General features: G+C 46.0%; 1 long non-coding RNA gene across 1 annotated transcript; it reads right to left on the bottom strand.

The window, feature by feature from the left end:
• Window positions 1–406: 406 nt before the first annotated feature.
• On the bottom strand, window positions 407–18,618 carry LOC138843993 (uncharacterized). The gene is made up of 3 exons (XR_011379287.1): window positions 16,155–18,618; window positions 15,451–15,527; window positions 407–14,014 (listed from the first exon to the last, which is right to left on the bottom strand). It is a non-coding gene; the product is annotated as an uncharacterized lncRNA (long non-coding RNA).
• Between the last annotated feature and the right edge of the window lie 468 nt (window positions 18,619–19,086).

The following is a 19,086-nucleotide window of genomic DNA, read 5'->3' as shown; positions in this document are numbered from 1 at the left end:
TTATATAAAAGTACAAAGCACTATATTATTAAATGGCACATCAATTAAAAATACTTTAGGCGGCCGGTGCCGCGGCTCACTTGGCTAATCCTCTGCCTGTGGCGCCGGCACCCCAGGTTCTAGTCCCAGTTGGGGCACCAGATTCTGCCCCAGTTGCTGCTCTTCTAGGCCAGCTCTCTGCTGTGACCCGGGAGTGCAGTGAAGGATGGCCCAAGTGCTTGGGCCCTGCACCTGCGTGGGAGACCAGGAGGAAGCACCTGGCTCCTGGCTTTGGATCGGCGCAGCACCCCAGCCGTAGCGGCCATTTGGGGGATGAACCAAAGGAAGAAGACCTTTCACTCTGTCTCTCTCTCTTTCTCTCTCTCACTGTCTAACTCTGCCTGTCAAATAAAACAAAATAAATAAATAAATAAATAAATAAATAAATAAATACTTTAGGCTACAAGGAGCAGAAAATGTGCCTATGACAGCACAAATTTTGGGAACGTATTTCTTCTCACACAAATCAAGTCCAGAAGCACGCATCTGCTGTGGTTTGCCTAGATCCAAGGCTCCTGAATTCCCTCAACAGCTCCTTCAGGGACCCACGTGGGCTTTTATGGCTCCGTCTAAGAGATGCTATCCCAGCTTAATGGAAGATGAAAAGGAGTCCAGCTCTAAGCCAAAATTTTACTTCTGAGTGATCAGGCCAACCACAGGCAACTGCAAGGCTTTTTTAGGCAGGCTTCATGGCGGAGGAGGGGGCTTCCCTCCCTACGTCAGACTTGGTGCACAGCCAGTTCAATGCAATTTTCTGTACTGAGACAACCCCCTATTCATATGCATGTCAGCATCCCTCGTGCCCACTCACAGGCCTCCTTACCATGAGCCTTGGCTACTCCATTCTGACTTAGTACTTCTCTACTTTCCTGGTCCTCCTTTTCTGAGTCCATAAAAAAAGACAGGAGTCTTCTCTATTTGGGACCCCTCGATAATAAAATATTTCCCCATCCACACTGTTACCCCTTGACCCTTACTCAGTGCTGTTCCACGGGAAAGAAAACAGAATACGAGGAATCCAATGGCCACTTTATGCCTCTTGCTCTTTGTCACAATAAACCAATAAATTCTGGATGGTTACTTTCAGTTTGATTCACTATCCTAACTGTCCATCTCAACACCTGGCAGCTTGACAGGACAACAAACCTTCCCAGAGACTCCATGGCAAACTTCTACTCCAACCTTATTCCTGAACAGAGACATACACGGCCGGTCTTAGAAGATGATTACTGTGAAATAAAATTTTGTAGGAGGCCATGGATTCAGGCTGGGCATTTGTACTGCATCCAACAGACTAAACCAGTATAGAGTTTACTCACAATGACTGAGCTACAGTTGGTTAAAAGAGGCCTTCTAGCTAACTGACTAAGCTGTAAACAACTGCCTAGTTAAGCTGTAACCAAGTGACTGGAGGACTAAGTGGTAGCCAGTTGAGTTGTTTTCTATGTTTCCCTTCTGTTCTTCTATAAATACTGTCAGACCATGTTCTCTGGAAGCTATTCAATTTATGTAACATCTTTTGTTATTTTTGCTTTTTTTAAATTTTTTTTTACTCAGGCAAACTCTACTTAATTTAATTGGTCTGAAGAGTTTCACATCACAAAAGGAAAGTTCTGTTTAAACAACCTTCAGGGCCAGTCATAATCTAGAAGTGAATTCTATGAGACAAATGCAGGATCAAGAGTTCAGAAAAGTCTGGGCTCAACTCAAGGGGATGATTTCATAAAAAAGACTGAACTGTGCTCACACAGATAGATAAGGCTTAGAGATGAGAGGGCAAGACAGAAAGAATAAATAGGCCAAGGAAAGGTTTTTGAGGAAGGAATGAACTTCCAGAGAAGAAATTACCTTCTTATCTGGAGAAGAGGAGAAAGCTTTCCATCAAGCTGCCATCCAGGGGATGATGCAGCTACTCTGAGAGCAGAATCCTGAGCAACACTAGTACTGACAAGTCAACTAGGAGATGACTGTAACTCATGGGCTTTTGTCTCCCCAAACACGGGAGGAAACATTCATGCCTAACATGTGGCCTTAATACATGCAGATTATACTTCTCAGGAAAACCAAGTAAAAAACGCCTTGTGCAACATACTGAAGACAGCACCAATCTGCCAGGATCTCTGCTTTGACTCCCACTGTGATCCACAGGGTTTCCATTCACAGATCCAAAGCAGCATATGGTTCCAGAAATACAAGTCTCTGATCTTACAAAGAATAGAGTGATCTTTAAATTAAAACATCAAAAAATGCTCCTGAATAATAACGAGTTTAAGCTGATGATGTCTTTCCTTTTTTTTTTTTTTTTAGGCTTGCTTTCTTTTTCCTCCTTGTGGTAAAAGAGATAGAAACATTGGTCAAATGAAAAATGCATTCAACAATTGCAGCAGATACAATCAAAGCAATAGTTTCTTTATATTCCCTAAGAGACATGCTTCTCCTGTTCTTTATTAATTGACAGTGAAAATTTAAACAAACAGTGGAGATAAATTCAATGAATGGGATTCTTTTCATGACTGTTGGTTTATCTCCTATGGAGTAACATGCAGCTAGACAACAACAAGCTCAAAGGACAAGATTTCCCCACCACATCTAAGTGAGCTACAGCAGAAGGAAACAGGAAATGTGCAATAATTGCTCTGAGGGAAGTCATCTATTAACTTAGTAAAAGCTCCACTTCAGATAGTTCCCAATAGTCTCACTTGCAAGAAGAAACTTTTTCTTCTCTGACCCCCACTGGTAATTAGATACTCCTGCTTATCTACCCAAGTGACTATTCCCGAAAATTAAAATGTGGGATACTTTCATTATGCAACTGTGCTGCAGACGGAAGAAAATAATGAAGTGTAAATCCATACTATAACCTCCTAAAAGTGAGGAGACCGACAATGGCCCCACAAAAAGAAGACATTTTAATTAATATGCCTCCCTGTGGCTTTGCCTTTCTTCTTGTGTGCTCAGCTGGAGTAATCAGAGGAAAACCTGAGGGGAGCCTGCCCCGGAAGCCTCGTGCCCCCCCCAGCTGAGCCTGCTCTTCCTGAGGGGAGCTGCCCCGGAAGCCTCGCCCCCCCCCCCCAGCTGAGCCTGCTCTTCCTGAGGGGAGCTGCCCCGGAAGCCTCGCGCCCCCCCCAGCTGAGCCTGCTCTTCCTGAGGGGAGCTGCCCCGGAAGCCTCGCGCCCCCCCCAGCTGAGCCTGCTCTTCCTGAGGGGAGCTGCCCCGGAAGCCTCGCGCCCCCCCCAGCTGAGCCTGCTCTTCCTGAGGGGAGCTGCCCCGGAAGCCTCGCGCCCCCCCCAGCTGCGCCTGCTCTTCCTGAGGGGAGCTGCCCCGGAAGCCTCGCGCCCCCCCCAGCTGAGCCTGCTCTTCCTGAGGGGAGCTGCCCCGGAAGCCTCGGCCCCCCCCCAGCTGAGCCTGCTCTTCCTGAGGGGAGCTGCCCCGGAAGCCTCGGCCCCCCCCAGCTGAGCCTGCTCTTCCTAGCAACCGCCTCGGCTGAGGAAGAGACTCAGCAGGAGCTGCAATGCACCTCAGCAGGAGCTGCAATGCACGTCTGCTCTGGGGAAGAGTCCCTCCCAAGACCACAGACAGGACCACCATTTAACAGAAGAAAAGGACCTACTCCCTTTAAAAGGAAGAACAAAGAAATAATCACATAGAAACCCTTCTAAACTTTCATCGTGTTTGCATACCTTTCTCTTTGGAAACATACCCTTTCTTAGTAACATTTTAAAGTATGATATGGTAAAATTAACCCACTAGGAGCACACAGTGCAAATGAGTGCAACCATCACCACAATCAAGCTTTAACAAATTTCCATCGCTCAAAAAGTCATTGGTGTTTTTTGTTTTTTTGTTGTTGTTTTTTTTGTTTTTTTTGTTTTTTTTTTTTTTTTTTTTTTTTTGACAGGCAAAGTTAGACAGTGAGAGAGAGAATGCGAGAAAGGTCTTCCTTTATCCATTGGTTCACCCCCAGAGTGGCCGCTACAGCCAGTGCGTTGTGGCCGGCACGCTGCACTGATCCGAAGCCAGGAGCCAGGTGCTTCCTCCTGGTCTCCCACACGGGTGCAGGGCCCAAGCACTTGGGCCATCCTTCACTGCACTCCCAGGCCACAGCAGAGAGCTGGACTGGAAAAGGAGCAACCAGGACAGAACCTGGCACCCCAACCGGGACTAGAACCCGGGGTGCCAGCACCACAGGTGGAGGATTAGCCAAGTGAGCCCCGGTGCCAGCCCCCTAGTGTTCTTTTGCCATCAGTCCTTGTTCCTATTTCCAGCCCCAGGCAACCAATGACCTTTCTTTCTCTGTGTTTTGCCTTTTCTTAAAATTTCATAGAAATGGGATCATGCAAAATGCATTTTCTTTCTGTCTGGATTCTTTCCCTTTGTATGTTTCTAAAGTTCATTCACATGGTTGCATGCACAGTAGTTTGCCCTTCTTTATACTGAATGTGATTCCATTGTGTAGATTTAATATCTTTTTTTTTAAAGATTTATTTATTTATTTATTTGAAAGGCAGAGTTTCAGAGAGAGGTAGAGACAGAGGGTCTTCCATCTGCTGGTTCACACCCCAGATGGCTGCAACAGCTGGAGCTGTGGCAATCCGAAACCAGGAGCCAGGAGCTTTTTCTGGGTCTCCCACGTGGGTTTGGGGACCTGAGGACTTGGGCCATCTTCTACTGCTATCCCAGGCCATAGCAGAGAGCTGGATCGAAAGTGGATCAGCCAACTCTCAAGCTGGTGCCCATGTGGGATGCCGGCACTACAGGCAGCGCCAGCCCCTTTGCTACCTTTTACCTATTCCTAGCTGATGGATGTCTTAGTCTGTTTTCTGCTGCTATCAAAAAATATATGAGGCTGTGTAATACATAAAGAAAAGAGATTAGCTCACAGTTTTGGAAGGTGAAAGTCCAAGTTAAGACCACAAGTCTGCCAAGGGCCTTATGGATATAGCACAATATGGCAGATGGCAACATGGAGGGAGCATGTGTGACAGAAAGAGGAACAGTCACATAGGCAGGACAGGATTCCAGAATTCAAGAGCTAGCCTTGCTCTCTTTTATAGCAACTCACTTACAGGAACACATTAACCCCTTCTAAGGGGGAGCCCCAGTGACATGACCTTTCATTAGGCTCTACTTCCTAAAGGCTCCACCACCTCCACACTGCTACACTGGGGACCAAGCTGGCAGCACATGAACCTCTGGGGACACAACCATCCCCACACAATAGCAATGGAAATTTGGAGTATCTCCCATTTACAGGTATTACGAATGACATGAACATTCAGATACAAGTCTTCATGTGGACACAGGATTTTGTTTCTCTTGGGCAGCTATATGGAAAAGAAATTACTGAGTTGTGTAATAACCATACATTCAACTTTTCAGGAAACTGCTAGGCAGTTATTCAAAGTGGCTATATTGTTTTCCATTTCCATCATCAAAGTATGAGGTTTCCAGTTTGTTTCTTCATTAGCTCGGTAATGCACATTCCTTTTTGATCACATATATTTTATGAATTACGTACTGATATCTCACAGGAATTTTAATGCGAATTTCCCTAATGCCTGATAGTATTCAGCATCTGTGCTTATTTCCATTTCAGCAATCTTTACAGGTGAGGTTTCTGGCCAAATTTTGATGACTTTTAAACTGTGTTTTGTATCTTCAGATTATTTGAGAATTTTCATATTCTGGACATTAAGTCCATTATCAGACATAATTTGCAAATATTTTCTCCCTTTTATTTAGCTTGCTTTTTTTACATTTTCATAGTGTCATCTTTTTTAAAGCACAAGTTTTACTTTCTATTATTCATGTATTTTTGTGTCCAATCTAAGAAATAATTGCCTAAATCCACAGTCACAAATCTGTTCCCCTCTTTAATTCTAGAAGTATTGTAATTTTAGCTCTCACATTTAGATTTATGGTCTATTTTTACTAGAATTTTATATATGACGTGAAATAAGTGCTAAGATTTGTTTATTTTTTACAGATGCCTACTGTAATGATAATTTTAGCTGTCACCTTGACTGGATTAAGGGACACCAGACAGCAGGTGAAGCCTGACATCTGGTGTGTCTGTGACGGTGTTTCAGGAGGAGACTGTCATGTGAGTCAACAGACTAAGTAGGGAAGATGGCCCTCAGTGTGGGGAGCAACATGCAATCTTCTGAGGGTCTGCGTAAACAAAAAAGTACAGGCAAATTTGTTTTCTCCCCTGGAGTGAGGATGCCCTTCTTTTTCTGCACTTAACATAAAAATCCAAATTCTCCAGCATCTGGACTCTAAGAATTTCACTAGTGGTCCCCAAGTTCCTAAGGCCTTTGGTCTGGGACTGAGAGTTAAATCATGGCCTTCCCTAAGCTGAGACCTTCAGACCTGAACTGAGCCACAGCACTGACTTTCCTGCTTCCCCAGCTGGCTGATAGCCTATCACAGGACTTCTCAGCCTCTATAATATTGTGAGCCAATTCCTCTAATAAATCCTCTTTATATAACTATCTTTCTATACACAAGAGTACTTCCAAAACTTCATGACAGAGCCCAGCATTGTGGTGCAGTGGGTAAAGCTGCAGCTTGTGATGCCAGCTTCCCACAGCGGAGTGCCATTGAGTCCCACCTACTCTGCTTCTGATCCAGCTTCTGGCCAATGTGCCTGGAAAGGCAATGGAAGATGCCCAAGTACTTCTGTCCCTGCCACTCTTGTGGGAGACCCAGATGGAAATCCTGGCTCCTGGCTTTGGACTGGGTCAGCCCTAGCTGTTGCAGTCATTTGAGGAGTGAATACCAAGATGGAAGCTTTATCTCTCTCTTTCTCTCTCTGTATTTCTCCTCTCACTGTCACTCTCTCACTCTGTCACTCTGCCTTCCAACTAGATGACAATAAACGAAGAATAAATTTTGTTAAAGCTTCTTAGAAAACTGATTTACTTGTAAGTTTATTTGGAGGCAAAAAGCACTGGAGGCCATACACATGAAGGCTCTCAAGATATTCATGGAAAATTAATATTATGAGAAAAGTACACATGCCTTTGAAATTTCTTCTGCACCAAAATAAACTTACTTTTTGTCGCTCCCCCTCTTCGTGGAGGAACGACACAGGACCCTGCACTGTTCTTTTGTCTGCTCGGCCCTCCCCGGGTTTGCTGCTGGTTCTTCCCGGGTTGGTTACCGACCCTTCCACCTCCGTGGAAGGGCGGTTCCCCCTGGCCACTTTCCCCACTTCCGCAGGGGAGCGGCACACCGCCGGCCGGCTCTCTCGGGGCTGCACAGGTGTTCCCCTTAGATGTTCCTGGTGCATGTTGTCTCTCTCCTCCTTTATAGTCCTCTTCCACCAATCCCAACTCTGCTACCCACATGCCGAGTATGCTGCTCTCCTCCAATCAGGAGCAGGTCCTACAGTTTATTGGTGGAACTGGAGGCAGCTGTGTAGAAGCTGTTACTCCCTTCTCAGCGCCATATTGTGGGAGAGCAGATGCATAGAATAAGTCTTAATTCCAGTAACTTAGTCTAGTCCGAGTTGCTCCCCACAGATCCCCCTTTCTTTTTATTTTTGGTGTTGATACGCGCCTGTCTTCGGTGCCCCGCGGCACACACTCTGCTCTGCTTGCTAGAGTTGCCCACAGGTGCTTACAAGCCCTACCAATCAGGCAAACCGAGTCCGGGTCCTCTCTTCGCCATGTTGTGAGGAGGTTTTTAGGCGCTGATGCGTGCCTGTGTTCGGTGCCCTGCAGCGCATGCTCTGCTCTGCTAGAACTGCCTGCAGGTGCTTACAAGCCCTATCAATCAGGCAGACCGAATCCAAGCCTTCTCATTGCGGTATTGTGGGGAGACTTATTGATGTTGATTTGGGCCTGTCTTCGGTGACCTGCGGCGCATAAGCTGCTAGCCGCCCGCAGGTGCTCACCACCTCCCTAATCAGGCAGACCGAATCCAAGCTCTCTCATTGCCATGTTGAGGGGAGGCCTTATTTTTCTCTATTTCTCTATCTCCGGGCATTCCTATCTCTCCCATTTTACTTCTATCTGCCAGCATTCCTATTTCTCTCATTTTACTTCTAAACTTGTATTTCTCTTATCCCCGTGGTTTCGCGGCACCCGCCCTGAGGCTGCTTCCCGGCGCCTCATCGCCCCGCAGTGGCTTCCCGGCTTTGCGCCGCTTCAGCCCGCGCTTCTCTCATCTGCGCGGCTTCCCGGCGCCCGCCCTGCGGCGGGTTCCCGGCTCTGCGCGGCTCGGCTTCGCGCGCTCCGCGGTCTCCACGCCCTTCGCGCCCGCACCACGGCCTTCGCGCCAGCCCCGCGTTCCCTATCTATTCACGCCCCGTGCTCTCTCTGCACGCGGCGGCTTCCGCGAATCACACAGCGTAGCTCACGTTTCCGCCACCGGCATTCAGTCCAAGTTCCCCGGACTAACCTGGCGAATTCCAACCTGGCGGCCCACTTCTCTGCCTCTGGTTCCAGATTTTCGCCTTTTGCTCCCCGGGCTGATTTGAAGAATCCCAAGATAGCTTACGTCTCCGCTTCAGCCTGCACTTGCGGCTTCATCCTCCCTAACATTTTTCTCTACCTGGTATGTTTCCCTAAGTTTTCTTCCAACAATGTTCCTCCCTCATTTCTCCTGGCTTCTCCCCACAGTCCGTATCCGAGTCTGTTTGTTCTAGCTTTCACTTTCGCTTTCGACCTTAGAGATTTCTCCCAGCTTCCCCCCGTAGTCCGTATCTGAGTCTATGCCTAGGCTTTTGATAGCTTCTTCCGGCACCTTTTCCGTCCGGCTTTTCCCTAGGCTCTTTGCTAATCTCTCTCTCCGGTATTTTCCCACTTCTTCCCGTTTCTTCCCTCCTAAGTTTCCTATCCGAGTCACGGCACCATTATGTCGCTCCCCCTCTTCGTGGAGGAACGACACAGGACCCTGCACTGTTCTTTTGTCTGCTCGGCCCTCCCCGGGTTTGCTGCTGGTTCTTCCCGGGTTGGTTACCGACCCTTCCACCTCCGTGGAAGGGCGGTTCCCCCTGGCCACTTTCCCCACTTCCGCAGGGGAGCGGCACACCGCCGGCCAGCTCTCTCGGGGGCTGCACAGGTGTTCCCCTTAGATGTTCCTGGTGCATGCCGTCTCTCTCCTCCTTTATAGTCCTCTTTCACCAATCCCAACTCTGCTACCCACACGCTGAGTATGCTGCTCTCCTCCAATCAGGAGCAGGTCCTACAGTTTATTGGTGGAACTGGAGGCAGCTGTGTAGAAGCTGTTACTCCCTTCTCAGCGCCATATTGTGGGAGAGCAGATGCATAGAATAAGTCTTAATTCCAGTAACTTAGTCTAGTCCGAGTTGCTCCCCACACCTTTTAACTCTATGAACTTTGTGAACTACCCTCATGTACATTACTTGTTCTGTCTCTTTGAACAGTCTTGACTAATACTCACCCAACTGCTCCAGCTTAATTTATTGAAAGCACTCATTTTTCCCACTGAATTGTCTTGCATTTTTGTCAAAAATCAAGTAATTGTAAATGTACAGGTTTATTTATGAGCTTAATTCCGTCTTATTGGTCCACAGTTTGTGCAGCTAGCAGCACACAAGCTGGATCACTGTGGCTTTTTAGTAAGCTTTGATAACTAAGTAGCATAGAGTCTTCAACATTGTTCCTGGGTTTTATGAATTTATTTATGAGCAGTTCCATTTAAATTTTAGAATCTGTTTCTCAGTTTCTATAAAATCCTACTAAGATTTTGATTAGGAGAATGTTGACTATATAGATCAATCTTAGGAGACCTTCCATTTTAACTAAATTGATTCTTCCAATCCATGAACATAGTGTATCTCTGCACTTATTTAGGTTTTCATTACTTTCTCTTAGCAATATTTTATAGCTTTCAGCATGCAGTTATCACACTTTTTGTTAAATGTATGCCTACATATTTTATTCTTTTTGGCTCTAATGTAAATTATTTTATTATCTTGATTTTATTTTTGTATTATTTATTACTAGCATGCAAAAATACAATTAATTTGGGGGTTTTGATCATGTACCTTGTGATCTTGCTAAATTCATTTAATAGTTCTAGCACCTTTTTGTAATATCCCTTAAGATTTCCTACATATAAATCATATCACCCATGAACACAATTTTCTTCTTACCTTCCCAATGTTTTTTTTAAGATTTACTTATTTATTTGAAAGGCAAAGTTACAGGGAGGCAAATGCAGAAAAAGAGAGAGAGAGAGAAAGGTCTTCTACCCACAGGTTCATTACCAAGATGGCCACAATGGGCAGAGTTGGGCCAATCCAAAGTCAGGAGACAGGAGACTCTTCCAGGTCTCCCACGTAGGTGCAGTGGCCCAAGGACTTAGGCCACCTTCTGCTTTCTCAGGCCGTACCAGAGAGCTGGATCAGAAGTGGAGCAGCCAAGGCTTGAACTGGCACTCATATGGGATGCCAGCATTGCAGGCAACAGCTTTACCTGCTACACCACAGCGCTGGCCCCTGTATTTCTTATTCTTACATTATTGGACTGATTAGAATCTCCCATACAATATTGACTAAAACTGGCAAGAGGAAACAACCTTGTATCCTTTCACATTTACAGAGAGAAAACATTCAAGTTTGTAATATTAAGCATGATGTTACCTGTAGCTATTAATCAAGTGAAGGAAATTTTCATCTATTCCTAGTTTGTCAAAAAAGTTTACCATGAATACACATTGCATATGTTCAAATGCTTTTCTACCTGCACATATGAAGCCATACATGTAAGAGATTATTCTTTACAAGATTATTTGAATAGAGAAATTACAAAATGACTCAGATGTCCAACAATGGGGATATGCTGGAGTATGGCTGAAAGATATCTTACACCCAAGCAATACAGTAATTTGTAACTTTAAAAATAGAACAAAGGAGCATCTTATGTACTAATATCTGCTGGATGAAACATTATGCAACCATAAAAATATGAAATTATTTTGAAAACGAGATGTCTACATAGTGATGTATAAATGTATACTGATACAGAAAGATTGCCAGAACACATGGAAGTGGTAAAAAATGGTAAAGAACAATGAATACAGAACACAAAATATTCTCAGTTTAAAAAGCAGTAAAGGATGGGACCGGCACCATGGCACAGTAGGTTAATCCTTCACCTGCAGCACTGGCATCCCATATGGGCGCCAGTTCTAGTCCTGGCTGTTCCTCTTACAATCCAGCTCTCTGCTATGGTCTGGGAAAGCAGAAGATAGCCTAAGTCCTTGGGCCCCTGCACCTGCATGGGAGACCCAGAAGAAGCTCCTGGTTCCTGGCTTCAGATCCGCACAGCTCTAGCTGTTGCAGCCATTTGGGGAGTGAACCAACGGAAGGAAGACCTTTCTCTCTGTCTCTCCCTCTCATTGTCTATAACTCTACCTCTCAAATAAATAAATAAAATCTTTTAAAAAAAAAGCAGTAAAGATGTGGGCACTGTGGTGTAGCGGGTAAAGCTGCTGCCGGCAGTGCCTGCATTCCAGGTGGGTGCCAGTTCAAGTCCCAGATGCTCCACTTCTGATCCAGCTCTCTGCTATGGCCTGGGAAAGCAGCAGAAGATGGCCCAAATCCTCAGGCCCCTGCACCCACATGGGAGACCCCAAGGAAGCTCCTGGTTCCTGGCTTCAGATCGGTGCAGCTCCGGCTATTGCAACTGGGGAGTGTGGGGAGCAACTCGGACTAGACTAAGTTACTGGAATTAAGTCTTATTCTATGCATCTGCTCTCCCACAATATGGCAGCTTCTACACAGCTGCCTCCAGTTCAACCAATAAACTGTAGGACCTGCTCCTGATTGGAGGAGAGCAGCGTACTCGGCGTGTGGGTAGCAGAGTTGGGATTGGTGGAAGAGGACTATAAAGGAGGAGAGAGACAACATGCACCGGGAACATCTATCTGAAGGAACACCTGTGCAGCCCCCGAGAGAGCTGGCCGGCGGTGTGCCGCTCCCCTGCGGAAGTGGGGAAGGTGGCAGGGGGCCCGCCCCTCCATGGAGGTGGAGGGACAGCAGCCAACCCGGGAAGAACCAGCAGCAAACCCGGGAAGGGCCAAGCAGACGAAAGAACAACGCAGGGTCCTGTGTCGTTCCTCCATGAAGATGGGGAGCGACAGGGAGTGAACCAGCAGATGGAAGACCCCTCTCTCTCTCCCTCTCTCTCTCTCTCTGCTTCTCCTTCTCTCTCTGTGTAACTCTGACATTCAAATAAATAAATCTTTTTTTTTTTTTTTTTTAAAAAGGCAGTATGGCCGGCACCGCGGCTCATTAGGCTAATCCTCCGCCTGCGGCACCAGCACCCCGGGTTCTAGTCCTGGTCGGAGCGCCAGATTCTGTCCCGGTTGCTTCTCTTCCAGTCCAGCTCTCTGCTGTGGCCCAGGAAGGCAGTGGAGGATGACCCAAGTGCTTGGGCCCCTGCACCCGCACGGGAGACCAGGAGGAAGCACCTGGCTCCTGGCTTCGGATCAGCATAGTTCCATCTGTAGCACCTGGGGGGTGAACCAATGGAAAGAAGACTTTTCTCTCTGTCTCTCTCTCTCTCTCATTATCTAACTCTACCTGTCAAATAAAAAAAAGCAGTAAAATGAGAATATATGTTCATATTTTCTTCTATGTGCATAAAACACCAGATATACAAAAAGAAATTAATAAAAATTACAAATCACAGCAAACAGGAAATGGGGAAACAGGGCAGATAAGATCAGGGTAAGAGAAACTTCTCATCATATACTATTTGGAAATAATTTTGATCTTTGACCATTTAAATGCCTCACCTACTAAAAACTTTTTTTAAAAAATTAATTGTATCATCAAGAACTGTTCTTAAACATCAAAAACAGTAAAAATGAAGACTTATACCAGTTGGGAAATTATTTAAAGAAGTTATACAGTCAAAAATACAGACAAATCACCATAAAAAAAGATTTTACCTGGGAATAAACAAAGAATAGGATTGTAATCAAGGACACATGTACAGGCAGGGGTGGCCTCTGGTATACTCAAAGAACGATGAAAAATGTTGGGATCTTAATGAGCAAGGAGAAAAGCTACATAAGGTGTTTTGGAAGCAAGTTCATTGACACTTGTGGTATTTGGAGGGGCTGGCAGCTCTGACGGGGGACTGGTGATAGCTACCAGGTAGACTAGTCTTGAGTTATAGCAGGTTCCTCTGTTAACTGAGCTGGCAAACAGTGTGTTGGGCAACTATTCCTGTACAAGCAGCTAATGTCCTCATCCTACCAGCTGTCCTTGTGTGACTTATGTAGTCACTGTGGTTTGCTAAGATTTTCTTGTGATAGTCTCCTATTGTCAGACAGCTTGTATGAGAGCCCTCCTGTGCTTGCCTTCTCCAGTGCCACTGGCCAGGTTGTGACACAAGTGATTTCACTTTGAACCCGACAACTTCCATAAGAGAAAAAGAATGTTCTACAGTTGTTAAAATTAAATTAAATTTTAAAAACCAGGTAAATCCTGATTTGAGATAGATACCCACGTTCACATGTCCACAAATGAATGAACACCTCACTCTGTAATCCTTTGTTCTTTTCTGTGGAGAGGGAGAGGAACAGGGATGGGGTGGGGAAAGTCTCCCAGGGGTTTGACCTGTGCCTGTATTTTATTTCTTTACACAGACAGGAAGGGAAGACCCTAGTGAAAACACTGGAAGACGACAGCCACCCACAAGACAAAGAGCTAGACCTTGGACGAAATCAACTCGGTTCACACACTGACCTTGAACTTCTAACTTCTGAATCATGAGCAAATAAATTTCTGTTATTTCAGCCTCACACAAAATAACAACAATAATAATATATAGTAATGACAGTAATGACATGAAGCAAAAATGGCAAAAGACAATTTTTACCAACCTGGATGATAGGTGGTAAAGTGCAGTTGAGTCCTGTGTGCTGAAGACACCACAGGCCTCTGAGAAGAACACTAGATCTTTTAAATCAAAGCACTTCATTGTTTTCTCTGTGGACAAGCAATACAGAGAAAAATAAACATGGCTGAAAGCAAAACACACACACACAGAGTACATTTAGAAGGCCTTGTCTCATCAAGATGTCAGAATAAAGTCAGCTAGCGTCTCACTCAGCAGTGGAAGCTCAGAACCAGCAAATCCAGCCTTCTGAGTGCCCTGCTGCTGTGACTGGGGGCTGGGCTGAAGCATGAAATGTCAGGATTCATGTGAGGGCATCGATTTACAAACACACCAGAAGCTACTGTTCTTGTAATTCCTGTAGGCAATGTGCATAGTTTCCAAATTAAAAACAAGATGGAGTAACTATGACGCCTTCAGAGACAACATTTTGTGCATATTTCATGATTTCCTTTTAGGGAAATACACAAGGTCTAATTACATAAGCTGTCTATTCTCCTCATTAGCCTTTTGGGTTTCAGCATGTGTGGGTTTTCTTAAGCTTTTCTCACTATTAAACTCAGCCAAATTCATACAGAGGAAGTCAGATGCCAGTCTGCAGCTCTACAGCAGATCTCCAAGCTTCCTAACTCCATGGGGTAATCAAAAACATGCTCTCGGCTGCTAGATGACTTTTTCTTTCCTCTTGCAAATAGCAATAGAGGATTAATGTCAACACACACTCTCCTGCACAGGCTTAGCCTGTTTAACTGCAATTACTCTCCTGAGCAAGATTCTTTTTGCCACTTGGTAAAGGTGAAAAGAACAGAGGGTGAAGAGAACAGACGACTAATGTAAAGAGCACCTGATATTATTCAGCAATCTGCAAAGTTCTAAGCACCATCACATGCTTGACCCTTATAAATCAATGATGAGGCAGGATAGGAATTAACATTTCCATTAACCAATGAGAAAAGCTGAAGCTCAGGGAAATTAAATAGCTAGCCAAAAAAATTATATAGCTCATAAGAGGGTGGAACCCACACTCATCCAGAGTTCTTTCTACTTTGCCAGATATCAGACAGGCTCAAGTCAAAAAATTAGTGACAGCTTTTCCAATTCCTTTACAGCCATTCATAAGTTTCACATTTCCCCCAGTCATGACTGTCTAATATATCCAATCCCTTTAGATGTTTTGTTGATCAATCTTTCCCAAAAATCTCTGTTCCTCCTCTTTGGCCTACCATGGACCTGAATTCCCATAATTTGAGGTCATTTCTCCATGCAGGCCAGTTTTTGTCAGTGTAGTTTCTGTGGTACCTGCATCAGAAATATACTGCAAACGTGTTAAAAATATAAATTTCTGGGCAGCATCCCAAATCCATGGCATCAGATTCTCTTGGGGGTGTGTTTAGGAATTTGCATTTCTAACAGCTCCCCCTCCCTGTCAGAGCTTTGAAGTTGAAAACCACTGCTTTCAGCACTGAAAAGCCTGAGATGTCCTGAGCCAGAGACTGGAATCATCAAAGGCTTATCTTAAGAACACAACCTTGCTGGTATGGTGTAGCACCAACTGGAGTGGAAGCTGACTGGGGTCTAGGAAGAGAGATCACTGTAGCAGCCCAGCTGAAAAGCAGAATGGGAAATAAGGATAAACATGAGAATGAAAATAAAATCTGGAATGGGGTATAAGTAACTGTTATCTCCTTGTTTTCTAAAAAAAATGCCTATCCTTACTGTACATTTTTTTCTTCATTTCACCTAGGTTCCACTAGCCATTAGTTAAGAGGCCGAGTTAATTCTGTGAGCGTATCTCATCATTACTGTGACTCAGCTCCTCTGTGTGTGCCTCACTTCATACTAGGGGATTTTGCTATGGTTCATGCTAGATGCTTAATTAGTCTCCTGTGACCAAAATTGAGTTCTTTTGCTAAATTCATTTAGATGAGAAAAAGCCAGTGAGTTTCCAAAACTAATGTCTGATGCATTTCAATTTCATTCCTGAAACTGCAATCCTCCCACTTTTTCATGTGTGCTGAAGAAGGACAGGGTAGCATTCCAACAAATCATTCTGAGTGACTTGCGAAGGATTTGCTAGGAGTGAAAACCACAAGATGCATTCCGCAGCAAAGTTCTCACTTGCACTGGTTTCCTTTGTCTTGACTTCCTCAATCTCCCCTCTTCTCCTTATCCAAACAGATCTCAGATAAAAATGATACTCAGCTGTTGTTCAAGGATGTCTTCAGTTTTTACCTTTCTCACAGCAGAATCTCACAAACCACATCGGCCTAGAACCCAAGGTCCCTGAGTTCTAGCTGCAGGGACCTCTGACTTGCTATGAGACCTTGAGTTACTCCCCTCCACGTCCAGAAGCTCTTCCTTCACCTGTAAAATGAGAAGATTGGACTGGCTGGTACCCAAGATCACTCTAACCCAAAGATCCTACATTTCTAAGTTGACTTTTTTTTTTTTGACAGGCAGAGTGGACAGTGAGAGAGAGAGACAGAGAGAAAGGTCTTCCTTTGCCGTTGGTTCACCCTCCAATGGCCGCCGCGGCCGGCGTGCTGCAGCCGGCACACCGCGCTGATCCGATGGCAGGAGCCAGGTGCTTCTCCTGGTCTCCCATGGGGTGCAGGGCCCAAGCACTTGGGCCATCCTCCACTGCACTCCCGGGCCACAGCAGAGAGCTGGCCTGGAAGAGGGGCAACCAGGACAGAATCCGGCGCCCTGACCGGGACTAGAACCCGGTGTGCTGGCGCCGCAAGGCGGAGGATTAGCCTAGTGAGCCACGGCGCCGGCCTAAGTTGACTTCTTGGATCTCTTCTAGCAACATGAAAGTGTGAGATCTCTAGATCCACATAGCTGCTTGGTTCATCTGAGTTCAGAGCATTTTCAATGTCTCTGAGAGTGCACCAGAGTCTTCTGCTGCAGCAGTGGAGCTATAATAAAACTGGCTTAGCTACGTAACGGTTTTCCCACACATATTTCTTACCACAACTGCTTTAATCAGATCTAGCAAACAAGATAAGGGAAAGAAGAGGTAATGAAATAAGATGTCGTCTTAGCTTCTGGTCGCATCAGAGAACTATCACACATCTGTTATTCACCACAGGGTCTGCGAGTAGATAATTTTCTATCACCTTCCTCCCCCTACCAACACACTCAACGAGACATGTGTTGATACCAAAGACACACGTGGCACTGTTCTGGCAATACTAAGTTAACTGGACATGTTTCTTGCCTTCCTAGAGCTAGCTGGAGAGACAGGGACAGTGCTAGGAGGTGGTTTGAGTTGCCATAAATCTTGAAGTTAAAATGCAGCCAAAAACACAACTTTTCATTGAGTAAAAGTTGCAAATGGATGTGTTGCATTTTATTTCTGCTTTGGATTTTTTGTTTGTTTAACTGACAGAGGGGAGAGGAAGAGGGAGAGGGGGAGAGGGAGAGAGGGAGAGAGGGAGAGAGGGAGAGAGAGAGAGAGAGAGAGAGCAAGCACATTCTTGGTTCATTTTCCCAAAGAGACCAATGGCCAAAACACTGTCATATGGAAGCTGGAAGCCAAGAACTAAATTTAAATTTTCTTTGTGAGAGGAAACGCAAGACCACTCAAGCCATCCCCCACCCCTCCCAGGGCCTGCATTAGCAGAACGCTGGAGCCAGGACGCAAACCCAGAAGCTCCAGTATGGAACATGGGCATCCCTATCAGCAACTTAACAACTAAGGCAAATGCACACCCCTGGATGTTTTTAATGCACTGATAGTAACACTACCTGGCATCTGTAGTTCTGGAAGTCCTTTCCCATTTCCAAGTGCTTGGACAGCATTCCTATTACCTCCTAATTCAAGATCCATCACAAGGTGGACCTATTACACAGTCATTCATTCACTTTACAATTAAGCACTAAATAACTACCTATCATGAGCCGGGCACTGTGCTGAGAGCTAAGAATTCTCTGACACATGACACAGACATAGTTGACACCTTTATGCTTAAAAATCTGTTTTTTCTGGGGCCAGCACTGTGGTGCAGCAAGTTAATCCCTGGCCTGCAGTGCTTGCTCCCATATGGGCGCTGGTTTGAGACCCAGCTGCTCCATGTGTGATGCAGCTCTCTGCTATGGCCTGGGAAAGCAATAGAAGATGGCTCAAGTCCTTGGGCCCCTGCACCCACGTGGGAGACCCAGAAAAAGCTGGCTCCTGGATTCGGATCGGCACAGCTCCGGCCTTTGCGGCCAATTGGGGAGCAAACCATCAGATGGAAGACCTCTTTCTTTGCCTCTTCTCTCTCTGTGTAAATCTGACTTTCAAATAAATAAATAAATCTTTTAAAAAAATCTTTCTGGGGGTGAGTAGTGTTGGTGGGTGAAAGATACTAATCAAATATCTATGGGAGGCTGGCGCCGCGGCTCACTAGGCTAATCCTCCGCCTAGCGGCGCCGGCACACCGGGTTCTAGTCCCGGTCGGGGCGCCGGATTCTGTCCCGGTTGCCCCTCTTCCAGGCCAGCTCTCTGCTGTGGCCAGGGAGTGCAGTGGAGGATGGCCCAGGTGCTTGGGCCCTGCACCCCATGGGAGACCAGGAAAAGCACCTGGCTCCTGGCTCCTGCCATCGGATCAGCGCGGTGCGCCGGCCGCAGCGCACCGGCCGCGGCGGCCATTGGAGGGTGAACCAACGGCAAAGGAAGACCTTTCTCTCTGTCTCTCTCTCTCACTGTCCACTCTGCCTGTCAAAAAAAATAAATAAATAAAATAAATAAATAAAAAAATATCTATGGGAATAAAATGTAGTATATGTCGCTCCCCCTCTTCGTGGAGGAACGACACAGGACCCTGCGCTGTTCTTTTGTCTGCTCGGCCCTTCCCGGGTTTGCTGCTGGTTCTTCCCGGGTTGGCTGCCGTCCCTCCACCTCCGTGGAAGGGCGGGCCCCCCTGCCACTTTCCCCACTTCCGCGGGGGAGCGGCACACCTCCGGCCGGCTCTCTCGGGGGCTGCTCAGATGTTCCTCAGGTGTTTCTGGTGCATGTTGTCTTTCTCCTCCTTTATAGTCCTCTTCCACCAATCCCAACTCTGCTACCCACACGCCGAGTACACTGCTCTCCTCCAATCAGGAGCAAGATCAGCTCCTGCAGCTCAGTCAATCAAATTGGCGAGAGGCAACTGTGTAGAAGCTGTTTCCTCCTCTCCCA

Source organism: Oryctolagus cuniculus, chromosome 10 (genome assembly GCF_964237555.1).
Source record: "Oryctolagus cuniculus chromosome 10, mOryCun1.1, whole genome shotgun sequence".
Lineage (NCBI taxonomy): Eukaryota > Metazoa > Chordata > Mammalia > Lagomorpha > Leporidae > Oryctolagus > Oryctolagus cuniculus.
The sequence above is the reverse complement of the archived record's forward strand: the minus strand, read 5'-3'. Positions and strand labels throughout refer to the sequence as shown.